Genomic DNA, 14,963 nt, shown 5'->3' on the forward strand with positions numbered 1-14,963 from the left:
GGAGGGGTGCGTTCTTCATGTAGTCGAAGCAATGGAGCACCGTGTTTCCCAACAGCGTTGTTTTGGTTTTTCTCATTAGGAAGGTCTTCTCAAACCTCTGGGACATACACCAGATGAAGCCAGAGCTGCTCCGCGTGGATAGAAGGAAGGAAGAAAATCACAGTTGTGCTGAGGGACCCAACAGGAAAGGAGGATAGAAAGTAAAGGTCGGGAGCAAAGGGCAGTTCAGCAAATCCAGTGTAGAACCAGGGGCTTGGGCATGCCATTCCACTCTCTACCTCTCAATGCTTTGTGGTACACCTGCCCATGCTCCTCTCCAAACTGTGAAAATGGTAAGATTGCAATCCGTCCTGCAAGACAGTGGGGCCCAGATTCAGAGCTTTGGCTTCCTTTGCCACAACTCTGTAGCGGTTCTGTTCCTGAGTGAGGCAGTACCAGCTTTTCCTTTCTGCTACACCCCATGCCCACCTTGAGTGAAATCACCCCAGGTCCCACAAGGCCAACCCTTCTGCTGGCCCAGTGACCATCCACTCAGAGAGCAGAGAGCCCCTGCTCTGTCACCATGCCTGCTGCACCAGTGACTCTCTTTTTTCCCTGGGCCTGATTATTTTAAGTCACCTCTGTGGCCCCACTGAGCTGGGTTCAGTGTTATCTCCTGTGCACAGTCGCCACCTTGTTAAAAGGCAATCAGAGGTGCTGGCTTTAATAAATGTTAACACCCTCAGTGTGAAGTTGGGCAATTAAAACTCCTCCCCAGGACCTCTAAAACAGGCCTGTGCAAAATCCCCCATCTTCTCCCCAGGACCTCTAAAACAGGCCTGTGCAAAATCCCCCATCTTCTCCCCAGGACCTCTAAAACAGGCCTGTGCAAAATCCCCCATCTTAATAAGCTCCTGCCATCAGAGGACACAGGAAGAAAATAGAGATAAGGAGGAGGCATTAACACTTTCAAATGTGAGGAGCAACCAGGAAAGGCCCTCTTTCCTCAGTTCCCAGTGCTCTCTCTGAGAATCCCACACCAGCTGGATTTTACCAATAGGTCTGGGCATTTCTCATGGAAGGCTTTAGAAATCATCTAGTCCTGTATTTTTCAGACTTTAGGGTTACATTACATTCACACGGGGACTTGTTAAAATGGTCCCAGGCTGCTGGGCTAAAACATTCAGGGTAAGCCTGAAAATTTAGAAGTCTGGTAAGTTCTCCAGTATTGTTGCCATGCTGGTCCAGAAATCAAAGTCTGAGCACCACTGACCTAGCCCTGTTCCTCACATTGCAGATGGAGGCCCAAAGAGAGACAGGGACTTGCCTAAGGTCTCAGATCTAATTAGTGTCCCAACCCCATTGAAAGGACCAAAGCAAGCCTCTTGAGAATAATACCCAAATACATGCTTTCAACTCCCTTCTTCCCTCTAGGTCCACTGTAGTTATTAAAACATCATCATCAGTACCCTTAAATGACATCTCGGAAGTGGTGGGAGGGAAGGTTGAAGGCTGCCATCTGAGTTTTAGAACTCCTTGCCTCATCAGTGCACAGGAAATCAAGTTGGAAATGGGCTCTCCTACATGTGTTATTTGACAAAATTGCTTTTATTTCTTCTTCCTATGGATGAGATTAGAGACAGAGACTTTTCAGGTGCTTAGACACTGCCTAGTCTGAACTTTTAACTGAGATCCAGAAAGGGCAACACGTCTGTCCATCATCACACAACACAGTGAATGGCAGGGCAGTTCCCTAGCTTAGTCTGGTACTTCCTGACATCCTTCCTCCTACTAGGCCCATCAAGCATGAGAATGCTCCGGTCTAACCACTGCCCAAAACTCAGCCCCTGCAGAGGAGCAAGTTGTCTGCCTGCATCACAGCAGGCTTCTCACGGCTCTTGTCAAGGTGCTGTCCTTCTCCTTCAGAGGAACTTTGGCTTTCTTGTTGCAAATCAGTGCAACTGTGATACCCACCTCATTCATACAGCATTACAAGAGGTAATGAGTAGAAAGTAAAAAGAACTACTCTGTACAAAGTATATTTTTAAAAGAAGAAAAGGACACAACAAAGAAATGAAAAAATAAAATTCCTAATGTTGGAAAGAATTTCATGTCTAAGAGATAAGAATCAGGATTGAGTCCAGCTCTGCCACCAACTTCCTGTGAGATTTTGGGGAAGCCAGTCATCCTTCCTGGGTCTCTATCGTCTGCTGTACAAGGAAAGCATGTGGTTGGATGGCTCTGCAGGTCTGATGTCTGTAAATGTAATTCACAACCTACTTGTTCACTATGGAAGTATTCCAGAGCCACTGAGGAGAGAGGAACCCAAGAAGGCAGGGAACAGAGGAAGAGAATGAGCTCTGTCCGCATTCCCTGCCTGGAGCTCACAGAAGCACCGCTCCCTACCCAAGGCTTATCTCTGTCCAGGCTGCCCCTCCCACAATGATCTTGTTCTATTCCTCAAATACAAGCCAGTCCCCACTGCAGAGACTTTGTACATAGTCACTCCCTCTCCATATGCCCACTCTGTACGTGCATGTATACATACACATGTGCACGGACACACACACACACACACACACACACACACACATACTCACTTCCTCTGCCTCTGGCAGGCCCACTTCTACAGAAAAAGTTCTGCATTAGCTGCTTGTGGGAAGGAAATGGCCCCAAATGACAATCAGACCCTGCCCCGCTATATGCACCCCCATACCTAGAAACACTGTCACCAAGCACGGCTACCTGGGAAAGGGTGTGGATATGCAAAGGCAGAAAGCCAGGGCAGCTTCCTGTGGAGCCAATCCCAGACATCTGAAAGTAAATTCACTTATTCCATTTGAACTGCTACAACAAAATACCTTAGACTACCTGGATTATAAGCCACAGGTATTTATTTCTCATGGTTCTAGATACCAAGAATTCCAAGTTCAAAGTTTAAGCAGACTGAGGGTCTGGTGAAGGCCTTTTTTCTCACAGACTAGTGGCTATATTCTCCCTGTGTCAGCACATCAGGGAACGATGATCACCTCCCCTGGGCCTTGTTTCACAAGAGCACTAGTCCATATAAGGCTGAAGTCCTCGGTACTTTGTGATCTACCCAAATCCCCTCCTCCCACCGTTATCACCTTGGAGGTTAGGACATATAAATGAATTTGGGACACTGCATCACTTGGGTGATGCAAACCTGACAGTACCAGATCTAAGGTGGTATCTCAGGCATTAGTATTCAGAACCTGGCTTCAGAGAAAGACAAGTGAGAGTTCAATCCCAAGCCCTGCTATTAACTTATGATACAGAGCCAAGGCTCTAGGGTTGAACATATGTAAGACTCTTAATAGATGAGCGTACTTTCAGTCTCCTGATGTACCACGGGGAAAATCAGCAGATCAGAATTATGGCCTTGTACCAAAGAACATAGGCAATAAGCATAACACAGATAAGGTATTTTTCAAAATGGTACTTTGATAGGGACAAGTAGAGCAAGCTAAGGGCAAATTAAGAAAGCAGTCAGTGGAGTAAAGTTGGGCTGGTGCCGCTGATGAAGTAGGCTTCAGAAGTCTTGATGGAGGAGTTGTCCAAGAAAGATAGCTAGATTTTGTCAAATGCTTTTTCTGCATCTATTGAGATAATCTTATGGTTTTTCTCCTTGGGTCTATTAATATAGTGCATTATATTTATTGATTTGCATATGCTAAGTTGTCCCTGCACCCCTGGGGTGAATCCTACTTGGTCAGGGTGTATGATTTTCTTGATGATCTTCTGTATTCTATTTGCCAGTATCTTATTGGGGATTGTTGCATCTATGTTCATTAGAGACAATGACCTATAGTTCTCTTTTTCGGTTGAGTCTTTCTCTGCTTTGGGGATCAAGGTTTTTCTTGCTTCCAGGAATGAATTTGGGAGTATTGCTTCCTTTTCAATTTCAATGAAGAGTTTAAACAATAGTAGCAATAGTTCCTTTCTAAATATCTTGTAGAATTCAGCAGTGAAGCCATCGGGGCCCGGGCTTTTCTGGGTTGGTAAGTTTTTCATTATGTTTTCAATTTAATTGATTGATATCAGGTTGTTCACAACTTTTAGATCTTCTTCACTCAACTTTGGTAATTCATATGTAGGTCGGAATCTGTCCATCTCTTCTGTGTTTTCCATCTTGTTGTCATATAGGTTCTCAAAGTATGTGATGATCCTCTGGATTTATACTGGATCTGTTGTAATTTCACTCTTTTCATTCCTAATTGCATGGATTTGGACCTTTTCCTTTGCTTCACTGATTTTTTTTGTATCATCCTCTTAGTCTCCATTGCATTGATTTTTGCTCTGATCTTTATAATTTCCTCCCTTGTATAACCTTTGGATTTGGCTTGATTTTCTTTTTCTAGGAGTTTGAGATTCAGCATCAGGTTGTTTATTTGAGCTCGCTCTAGTATCCTAAGATGAGGATTCCTTGCTATGAATTTCCCTTGTAAGACTGCTTTCATTCTGTCCCATAGATTCCAATATGTTGTGACATTGTCATTTTATTGCAGAAAATTTCTTATTTAATTTCCTCTGTGAGCTATTGATTATTCAGAAGTGTGTTGTGCAATTTCCATGTGTTTATGAAATTCCTATGGTTTCTTTTGCTATTGATCTCCTATTGATCACACTATGGCCTGATAATATACAGGGGATAGCTTCAATTCCTTTTCACTTTATTTTAACATATTCTATGAGCAAATATGTGGTCTATTTTGGAGAATGACCCACATGCAGCTGAAAAGAATGTGTATTCTGATTTTGTGGGGTAGAACATTCCGTAAACATCAGTTAAATTCATTTGTTCAAGAGTTTAAGTTCTAGTGTTTTGTTGTTTATTTTCTGTCTAGTATATCTATCTATTTGTGACAGTGGGGTCCCCCACTACTACTGTATTAGTGTTTATTTGATTTTTCCTGTCCATTAGTAATCTGTTTTATATAGTTGGGCACACTAGTGTTTGGTGCATATATATTTATGATTCATCTTTTCCTTTAGTGTTTATTTGATTTTTCCTGTCCATTAGTAATCTGTTTTATATAGTTGGGCACACTAGTGTTTGGTGCATATATATTTATGATTGTCATCTTTTCCTCTTGGATTTTTCCCTTTACAAGGATGTAATGTCCCTCTTTGTCACTCATAATCAGCGTTGGTTTCAAATCCATTTGATCTGCAAAGAGGATAGCTATTCCTGCTTTTTTTCAGGTTCCTATCACATGGAGTATTGTTTTCTGCCCTTTAACTTTCAGTCTATGAGTTTCTTTTTGAAATAAGTGTGTTTCTTGTATGAAGTATATTGTTGGATCTTGCTTCCTGACTCATTCTGCCAGTCTATTTCTTTTGATTAGTAAATTGAGACCATTAACATTGATGGTTATAACTGACGTGTATTGATTTATCTCTGTTATGACATTTTCTTTTGTTGGATTCTCCTCCTCTGCATTTAATTTCTTGTCATGTCTGATGGATTCATTCTGCTGGGCTTTTGGGGGATGTAACCCTCAATGTCTTTTCCTAGGATATTGTTTAAATTTTTCTGGAGTGCTGGTTTGGTATTCATGAAGTTTCTCACATGCTCTTTGTCATGAAAGTATCTTATTTCTCCCTCAATTTTGAAAGATGGTTTTGCAAGGTACATCGATCTGGGTTGGAGGTTGTTTTCCTTTAAGGCTTGAAATACATTACTCCAAGCTCTGGCCTTGAGGGTTTGTGTTGAGAAGTCTTCTGGGATTCCAATGGGCTTTTCTTTGTATGTGATTTGTTTCTTTTCTCTAACTGTTTGTAGAATTTTGTTCTTCCGGTTGGGTTTCTGGAATCTTAACTATTATATGCATAGATGTAGATTTTTTTGATCATGGCCAGTCAGAGTCCTATATGCCTCAATTATCTGTATGTCAAGTTCTTTTCCCCAACTTGGGAAGTTTTCTGCCATTATTTCTGTGAATAGTTTTTTAGGTAATTTGCACTCTCTCCTGTTTCTTCATTGAACCCAATCAGTCTTATGTTATTCTTTACGTCATCTAGCATCTGCTGCTGGATTGATTTCTCATGGTCTCTTACTGTTTTTTAAGAAATTTTTCTTTTCCTGGTCCCTAACTACAATCCTGTCTCTTTATCTGTAATTCTTGCCTTACATTGGCTCATTCTGCTGCATAAACTTTCAACAGAGTTTTTGATGTCCTGAAATCTGTTTGTAGTATCTGTTTAATGGATTCCATATGTTTTCTATGTTAGGATTCCATCATGTCCCTCAGATCCTCTATTTTTTTTTAATCTGTGTCTGCTCTAGATTTATTAATCATGACTTACACTATAGGCACAGTCTCTGTCATTATCTGAGAAATTATTTCTGATTTCATTTTTTCCAGATCCTCTTTGGCAGTTCAAGGAGTCCAGGTTGTTGAGTATCAGATTGTTCCATCTGATTTCCCTTTGGGTTTGCCTTAGTTCATCTCAAAGTCTGGTTCTGAAATTTGTTTACATGTCTTCCCAGTTCAACAGATGCAACTTGCTTCACCTTTGTTGAGGCAACTTTTTGTTCACCCAGTGGTCTTCAATTCTCACCAAGTCACAGAGTGGCCTTTTCTTTCCTCCTCACCACTGCTGCAATTCCTGGGTTCAGAATGGTGTCCTTCTGGATACCTACATTTTCCCATTCTCTGGGTGTGATTCTGGCTGGGGCCTATGCACACAGGATGGTATCTGGATGTACCTCTGGTTAGGGCCTACCCTCCTATGTAGCTGTTGTCTGGGAGGGCCTCTGGCTGAGGGCTGAGCTCCCTGGTCATTGGTGTCTAGTGGGCTTCTGGCTAGGGTTTGGGCTCACTTACCAATGGTATTGGACAGGCCTCTGGCTGTTGCTTGTATGCCTGTGTATCTCTTTTTCCAATGGGTCTTTGGCTGGAGCTTGTGGGCCCAAGAAACTGAGGTTGGGGTAGGGTTCTGTCTGGACTTTCCTGCAGCCATGCTGCCTGTGGTCCACACTGGCTTCTTACTGGGATCTGCAACCACTTCCCTGTGCAGCTCTTTTCCAGGCAGGCCTTTGGCTGGGCCTGTGGGTGCCAACTGCATGGGTCAAGGTGGGGCCCTGGCTAGGACTTGCACACAACCACACAACTCTGGTCCCCACAGTCTTCTCCAAAAAGAGTAATTCTTTGTGTCCTTGGATTAAACCATGGCTTCCCAGATATGTCATCAAAGGGACAAAAGATAACCAAAAATTAAGTCAATTGGACTTCCTCAGAATTTAAACTTTTGTGCTTCAAAGTACCCAATCAAGAAAATGAAAAATAAACCAACAAATGGAGAATGCCATTTTAAAGTTTTATATATAACAAGAGACTTATATGCAGAATATATAAGGAATTTTTACAGCTCAAAAATAAAAAGACAGTTTAACAATTGGCCAAAGATTTAAATAGACATGTTTCCAAACAAGATTTTCAAATGTCAAGTAAGCATGAGAAAAGATGCTCAACATTTTTAGTCATTACAGAAATAAATCATTTGAATGTCTAAAATAAAAATGACAGGCAATAATAAATGTTTGTAGCATGTAAAGAAAGGTTTCATGCACTGCTGATTGGAGTGTAAAATGATAAAAAGTAGTTTAGCAGTTCCTTAACATGCTAAACATAGAGTAATTTATTGGCTTCACTGCTAGCTCTGTGCCCATGAGAAATGAAAATATGTCTACATAAAAATATACATGCATATGTTCATAACAGCATTATTCATGCTGAAATACGGAAACAATGTAAATGTATGTCAGCAGATGAAAGGGGATACCTGTACAATGGCATAATGTTTGGCAGAGAAAAGAATGATCCCATGGCAGCCCAGTCTATGGATGGTGAGGGGTTGGTACTGGTCTCCAACACACTGGGCTCTACATTATTTCTCACACCTACACCCATTATTATCTGAATTATTGTGTTTACTTTATACCAAAACTGTGGTGTTAGCAAGGAAAAGCTATTTCCTCTTGACACATGAAGAGATAATGCTCACAGCAAATTGTGCTGAAGCTTACTAAGTCAGTGAGTGGAGGAGCCATCACCAGAGACCATGTCTCCAGAGCCAAACGCATCCAGCAGACAAAAATTCCCTGCACTTAGACAGCCCTATGGGGCACCAACCCAGCCTTTCAAGCAGCAATAAAGATTGAATATCCCTTATCCAAAATGCTTGACACCAGAAGTGTTTTGTATTTTAGGTTTTTTGTTTTTTAGAGTATTTGCATCTACATAATGAGATACGTTAAAGATGGGACCCAAGTGTAAACATAAAATTAATTGGTGTTTCATGTGCACTCTATAAACATACCCTGAGGGTAGTTTTACACAGTATTTTTAGTGTGCCTTTATCTCCAGGTAAGGTCAGGTGTGGAATTTTCTACTTGCAGTGTCATATCAGTGCTCGAGAAGTTTCAGATTTCGGAACATTTCAGATTTTGGATTTGGGGATTAGAGATGGTTACCTCGTACTCTAGGAGTTGTTTGTCTATACTCTATGATATGTAAGGCACCAAATCCAACACCTCCTTAGAATTCCCAACACATTCAGCACCATGAGAGCCTGCAGAAAGCATGCAAATTCTAAGAGAAACAATGGAGACTGTTTAAGTCAGAGAAATGCTCATCACAGCTGTCACTAGTCAGCCCTGGAACCTTGAGGAAGCCACATCTGTACTCTAAAGCACTGTTAACTTCTCGGGCCAGGGATTTGGCTCAGTGGTTCCACTGCCTGTCTTGCAAGAGCAAGGACCTGAGTTTGATCCCCAGTGCAAAAAGGAGAAAAAAAATCTAAACACAGGATATAATAACTAAATGTAAGTGAGGCCCTGTCATCCCGCTGGTGGCCCTGGCCTCTGATGTCCTAACTTTCTTCGTTTCTGCTGCTCTCTGCTTCATAATGACCATTGCCCCTATGATCTTTATGGCGATCTCCCTTCAGTTTGACAGAGGCCTTCAGGTCCCTGTTCTCCCAGCCTGGAGCTGGCTCCCCCTCAGCTTTCTCATCACTGACTCTGGCTCCTCATTCAGGTCTGATTAAATATCACCTCCTTATTGATGAGCCCTGATCACCCAAATGTAACGCCCCACTATATGTATTATTCTTCCCTCTTACCAGCCTCTGAATTCCACGTGGGAAATAACAAACTTCTCATATTTGGTCATTTTCTTGCTTCCCACAAACCTCCTCTACTACAATACAAGTTTTGTACTGTGTGTGTGTGTGTGTGTGTGTGTGTGTGTGTGTGTGTGTGTACTCACATGTTCATGCACTCATGACAGCACAGATGTTCTTACAACAATGCCTGGCAATTACAGGTTTTCCATAATTATTTATTGAACAGATAAATTTTCCTGATTTGGTGAGAATCGTATTAGCTATGGAAAGATTAGTTTGTCTGATGAATTTATTGACACTTAACAGGAAGGTGAGTCCTAAGGCCCCAGACTGTATAAGATGTGATGAGGTAAAAGGTAGGAAGGTACCTGGTGCCCAAATTCCAGGAAGTGTCAGGAGGAAAGCAACTTTCTCCCCAAAAGAAATTGTAAAGACCAATCTCTTTTTTACCCCTGAAAAACATACACACACAAACACAGACATGTGCACAAGTTCCCACACATGCATACTTTTATACATACACTCTAAACTCTGCCTCCCCAGAAAAACAGCTTAGGAGTTGAGCTGCCCAAATTGAACCTAGATCCCAGACAGGGGAAAGATCATCCTTTATAATTACCATGTAGGAGCTTCCACACAGCACCCTGCTGAGAGCAGGGAAGCAAGACAGATCAGTGCAGACGGCTTATTAAATTATCCAGTGCATCAACTCAATGAGCACTTCAAATAGCTTTATTTCTTTTCCTTCTTTATTTTTCTTTCTATCCATGAGGTATTCATGTTTGATCTTTTTCTCTCCACTGTTTAGAATTCTCCTTAGGTGTTCAGAGCACTGCCTTCCTTCCTACTTCTGGCTGCTGTCTTTCATCATCCCCCCTCCTGTACTGTTTGTGTAGTATGTGGACACAGCAAGGGTGGTTGGCAGACTGGACTTGGCTTTTGGAGTTAGAAGACCCACATTCAGGTCTTGGTTCTGAATCTGTGTGATCCTCACAAACACCAACTGCTCTTAGCTGTGGTTTCCCCACAGGTAAAATAAAGATGATAGACTACTGTCTTGTCACCCATGTTGGGGCAGACACTAGAGGGGATGATGCCATGACTCTGCTTTATAAACTTTCCAAAGAGGAGGTAAACAGGACTCCGGATGATGTCAGGTAGGTCTTTCCCCTTTAAAATACAAAGTATCTGACAAGTTCTGGGAAGAAATCCTGTAAGTACCAGTCATTCTCATTTTTTTTTTATTAAAATTACTGATTCCCTTAAAAGCACTCGAGAAGCCCTGCCTGGATAAGAGGATAATCTTCTGGTCAGAGTTTGGGCTGGCAGGAAGAAAATAGTAGACTCTGGCCATATGACAAAAGCAAATTTTAGAAGAGGGCCTAAAGTTCTCCTTGGAAGATGAATAGTCTTAAGAAAAACTCAAGTCCTCTAAATCCCAGGTTCCTCATCTATAAAACAAGGGTAATAGTACCTAGCTCAACTAATCATTTATTACTACTACTACTGACTGTCAATGAGCAACATATGGTCCTTTCCCATTTGGAAAGACACCCAATCTCTAAGGGCCTTTTTGTATCATTAATCTACGGTTGATAAAGAACACCTAACCTAGTAATCTAAAATAACAGTAGCCTATTACTTTGATCACTAACCTATAATTTAAGAAGACCTGTGGGAGGTAAGGCTGGCTGACCTGTTCTCCATGACACAGCAATGGGGGTAGCTTATATGGGGACTTGGGGATCTACTTTCAAGATGCCCCCTCAGGGCTAAATGCTCGGTGGTAGCTGCTGGCTAGGAGATCATCCAGGGATGTGGGTCTCAGTTCCTCTCCAGGTATTGGCTAGACTCCCTCACAACATGATGAGTGGCTTATAAAAATGAGCATTTCAAGAGAGCATGACATCTTTATGATTTAGCCTTAGAAGTCACTTTGCATCACTCCTTCTGTATTCTGTTATCCAGGCAGTGGTGAAAATCCACAAAGGTTCAAGGGGGAGGGGACATAACACTGGATGCAAGAGTAAGATGCCTTGAAGATTCAAAAAAGCAATTTTTAAGACTTCTAGACAACCAGCGTGCAGATCCCAGCAAGAAACCCATGGAGACCAGAGCAGTGTGGGTGTGCATAAGTCCCAGCCAGGGCCCTGCCCAGACCTCAGCAGCTTGGGCCTACAGGCCCCAGCCAAATGCCTGCCTGGAAAAGAGCTGCACATGCACACAAGCAACAGCCAGAGGCCCACTCAGACACCATTGGTAAGTACGTGCAGAATCCAGCCAGAGGGCCACTCAGACACCAGCAACTCGGGCACACAGGCCTAGACAAAGGCACACCCAGATAACAGCTATGCACGGGAACAGGCCCCAGCCAAAGTTACATCCAGATACCATCCCAAGTGTGCACAGGCCCCAGCCAGAACCTCAACCGGACAACAAGGCAATGGAGGGATGCAGAAGGCCACCATTCTGAGCCTAGGAATTGGTACAGTGGTGAGCAGCAGAGAAAAGACTTCTAGACAACCACGTGGAACAGGAAATACAGTCACAGCTTTCTTTGAGAAATATAATCTTCTACCCTCTGCAATGCTATAACTGCGGAAAGTCTTCCCTAAGTCTTCAACCCAACCAGATATACATCCTCCCTTTGTGTCTAACTTTCTTAGGGCCTCATCTTACCCAGAGTCCCATCCTTTTATTTTTTTAAGTAACCAAAACAAACATCACAAAGAAGATGGTAGGAGGGGAAATAAAGATGCTTCATATGTTAGTCCTGCTATCACTATTTGAACATGGATGGTTCTGGGATATAATTTCATTCATTTGCAACATTTTGAACCTTCAATGTTTTCAGGAAACATGAACTTGTTAGAGGGTTAAATTAACAAGCCAAATTTCATGGAGCACTTAACATAGATTACTAAATTGGGCTTCTAAGTGTTACAAGAAAAATTTTAGCTATTAGGATGCAGCTAGTAAGGTGGACTTTGCAACAGCTTGTACAGACTTCTTTTAGCTTTAGAACACCCTTATAACTAGTAAAAGTTAAAAATGGAGAAAATATTATATCAAATTTTTAAGCCCTTCATGTGGAGAAGATGGGGCTCAATGAGTCTCTGCAAAGAGAGTCCACTTTGGAGGGGTGGGGGAAGAAAAATAGGGCAGTAGTGAAGCTAGGAGAATGGTACAGTCTGAAGGATCCTTGTAAAGAGACTCAGCCTTTCCCAGCCATAACACACAAGGCACCAAATGACATTCCAGGGCCCTTTCAGCCTTGCCAGTTCCAGTCCTCTGGTGGCAGAGGTTCTTTTCATTACCAGCAGTAGAAACTGACTTTGGCTGTCTTAAGCCACAAAGGGAACTTAATAAAAAACACTAGAATATTCAGAAAGACAAGAGGCAGGCTGGCTCTGGAGGCCTGGGCTGCAGGGAGGGGTAGGTGGGTCTTCTTTCCAGAGTGTGGCTATTATAGCCCTGGATCAGAGTATTCCCATTCCAAGTTTTTAGTTCCCAGCATTTCACCCTAGATTAGTCAGCTACTGGCAGAGAAATGGATCCCACGGTATGGGACCATTGAAGGGAAGGCTGCAGAGGAAGGAAACAAGGCAAGAAGTGGTATCATGAGTCTGCAGTGGTCAGAGACCTTTGTCATCCTCCTCTTTCTCATTCCCCGTTGTCACAAGAGCTATCCTGCATCAGAGGAGACAGTAATCACCTTCACGTGTGCTGTTCCTCCAGAATGCGTCACGTGGCGTGTTTGGTGCCGCACATACTGAAATGACTGGACACTGTTTCATAGCAGTGATGCGCTTAGTGGGTAAGAGCCCACTGGGAATTCCAGAGACTGGGGCACCAGCTCCAGTTCTACCTCTTATGCTCCACAACGCTGGACTACAGAAAAGTTTGGCTAAGAGTTGTGCCTTCCAGGTTATTGTAGGTCAATGTAAGGCTTCAAAGAGAGATGATTAGAGGCCCTGTGTGACATTGTACACAGGGTGGGTCTCATGTGTGCATAGTTATGACTCTCACTGCAACCAAAGAAAAGAGGACCTCCATGTCAACTTTGCTTGTAAGCACTACTGGAGGAGTAAACACAGAGATCAAGATTTGGACCAGAACATCAGGTTCACCTGGGAAACCTGTTAACCATGGAGCCCCTATCTTCCTTCCCAATCTCCTGACTTGAAAGGTGTAAAATCTAGCTCTTTGGCTCCCCCACACACACACAATCTAACTGACTCTGATGCATAATTAATAAGAGGTCCTGTGTTCTACGTGGACAACCTCTAATCCAAAGACAAAAAAAGTCAAACAACTACAGAAAGAAAATTCAGCTTAAAACATCGCAATGAGAACAAGTACCGTATTACTTTTCCATTGCTGTGTTACAACTCACCCACACTTGGTGAATTAAAGCATCTTACTGATTCTGACCTAATTTCTGCAGGTCAGAGGTCTGGTGTAGCATGGCTGGACTCTCTGCTCAGGGTTCCCTAGGGCTGAAATCAAGGTGCTGACTGAGTTCAGGGTCCTTTCTCAAATCCACGTGTTGCATGCAGAATTCTGTTTCTTCCGATTGTAGGACGGAAGTCCCCATTCTTGCTGACAGTTGACTAGGGGCCACTCTCCACCCAGAGGCATTCTCTGTTCTTGCCACATGGCTCCCTCTATCTCTGAAACCAGCAGTCAGGGACTTCCTCGAGCTTTCTTCATCTCTAACCTGTAGATCCAGGTTGAAAGGCCTGATGGTATAGGTGAGGCCCACCCTTCTCAGTAGCTCCAAGTTAGCTAATTAAGAACCTCAATCACATCTGTAAAATTCCTTTTGTCGCATATGATCATGGGAGTGAGAGCTCACAATATTTTATCCACATTCGAGGAAAGAAGCTGGGTGTAGTGGTGCATGCCTGGAATCACAGACTCTGGGAAGCTGAGTCAGGAAGATCACAAATTTAAGTGTAGTCTAGATGATTTAGCGAGACTCTGTCTCAAAAAATAAATAGGTCTGGGGATGCAGCTCAGTGCAGAGGTCCTCGGTTCAATTCCTAGTATTTGTGTGTGTGTGTGTGTGTGCGTGTGTGTGTGTGTGTGTGTGTGTGTGAGAGAGAGAGAGAGAGAGAGAGAGAGAGAGAGAGATTTTGCAAGGGTGAGTCATTTTAGAGCACTGCCCACCATGCTAAAAGTAGAATCTATGACTCTGAACAAAAAAAAATTCTTATGTCACCAAATGACCACCCCGTCGGATTAAAGCAATTGCTTTCTAATTCCTAAACTGGCATTTATGCCTCCAAACCAAATAATACAAGAAAAACTCACTGATACCACATATAGCTTGTAACTAGTAATCACAGGCATTCTATGCACATAGAATAAATTATAAGTTTCTTGAATAGACAGACACTTTCCTTACATGAAAAACTGGGGATCTAGTTTACTCACCAGCCTTGGTTTGTCAGCAGCAAACTTACTGAAATATATCTGAAACTCACCAAATCAAATACTCAAAATTAGGTAGGAAGACAAACAGACCTAGTCTAGGGCCCCCTATTTGCCCCAGCACTGTCCTGAAATTTATATATATCACTCCATTTAAGAGTTAAAGCAACCTCATGAAATAGACATTATTCTCGTCCTACAGATAAAAAAATTGAAATTTTGGTTATACAATTTGCTTTAAAATATGCACACTACTGTCTGCGATCACCCGGCGGCGTGCGCGTGAGCTCCCGGCCTGCGCGTGAGCTCCCGGCCTGCGCGACAACAGACCCAGGAAGGACCCAAGGACCCCAGAGGGGGTTTTTTTCAGCTGCCTGCCTACCTGCCTGTCTGCG

Source organism: Fukomys damarensis, unplaced genomic scaffold, assembly GCF_012274545.1.
Source record: "Fukomys damarensis isolate Sample0158 unplaced genomic scaffold, DMR_v1.0_HiC HiC_scaffold_9, whole genome shotgun sequence".
In the NCBI taxonomy this organism is placed as follows: Eukaryota; Metazoa; Chordata; class Mammalia; order Rodentia; family Bathyergidae; genus Fukomys; species Fukomys damarensis.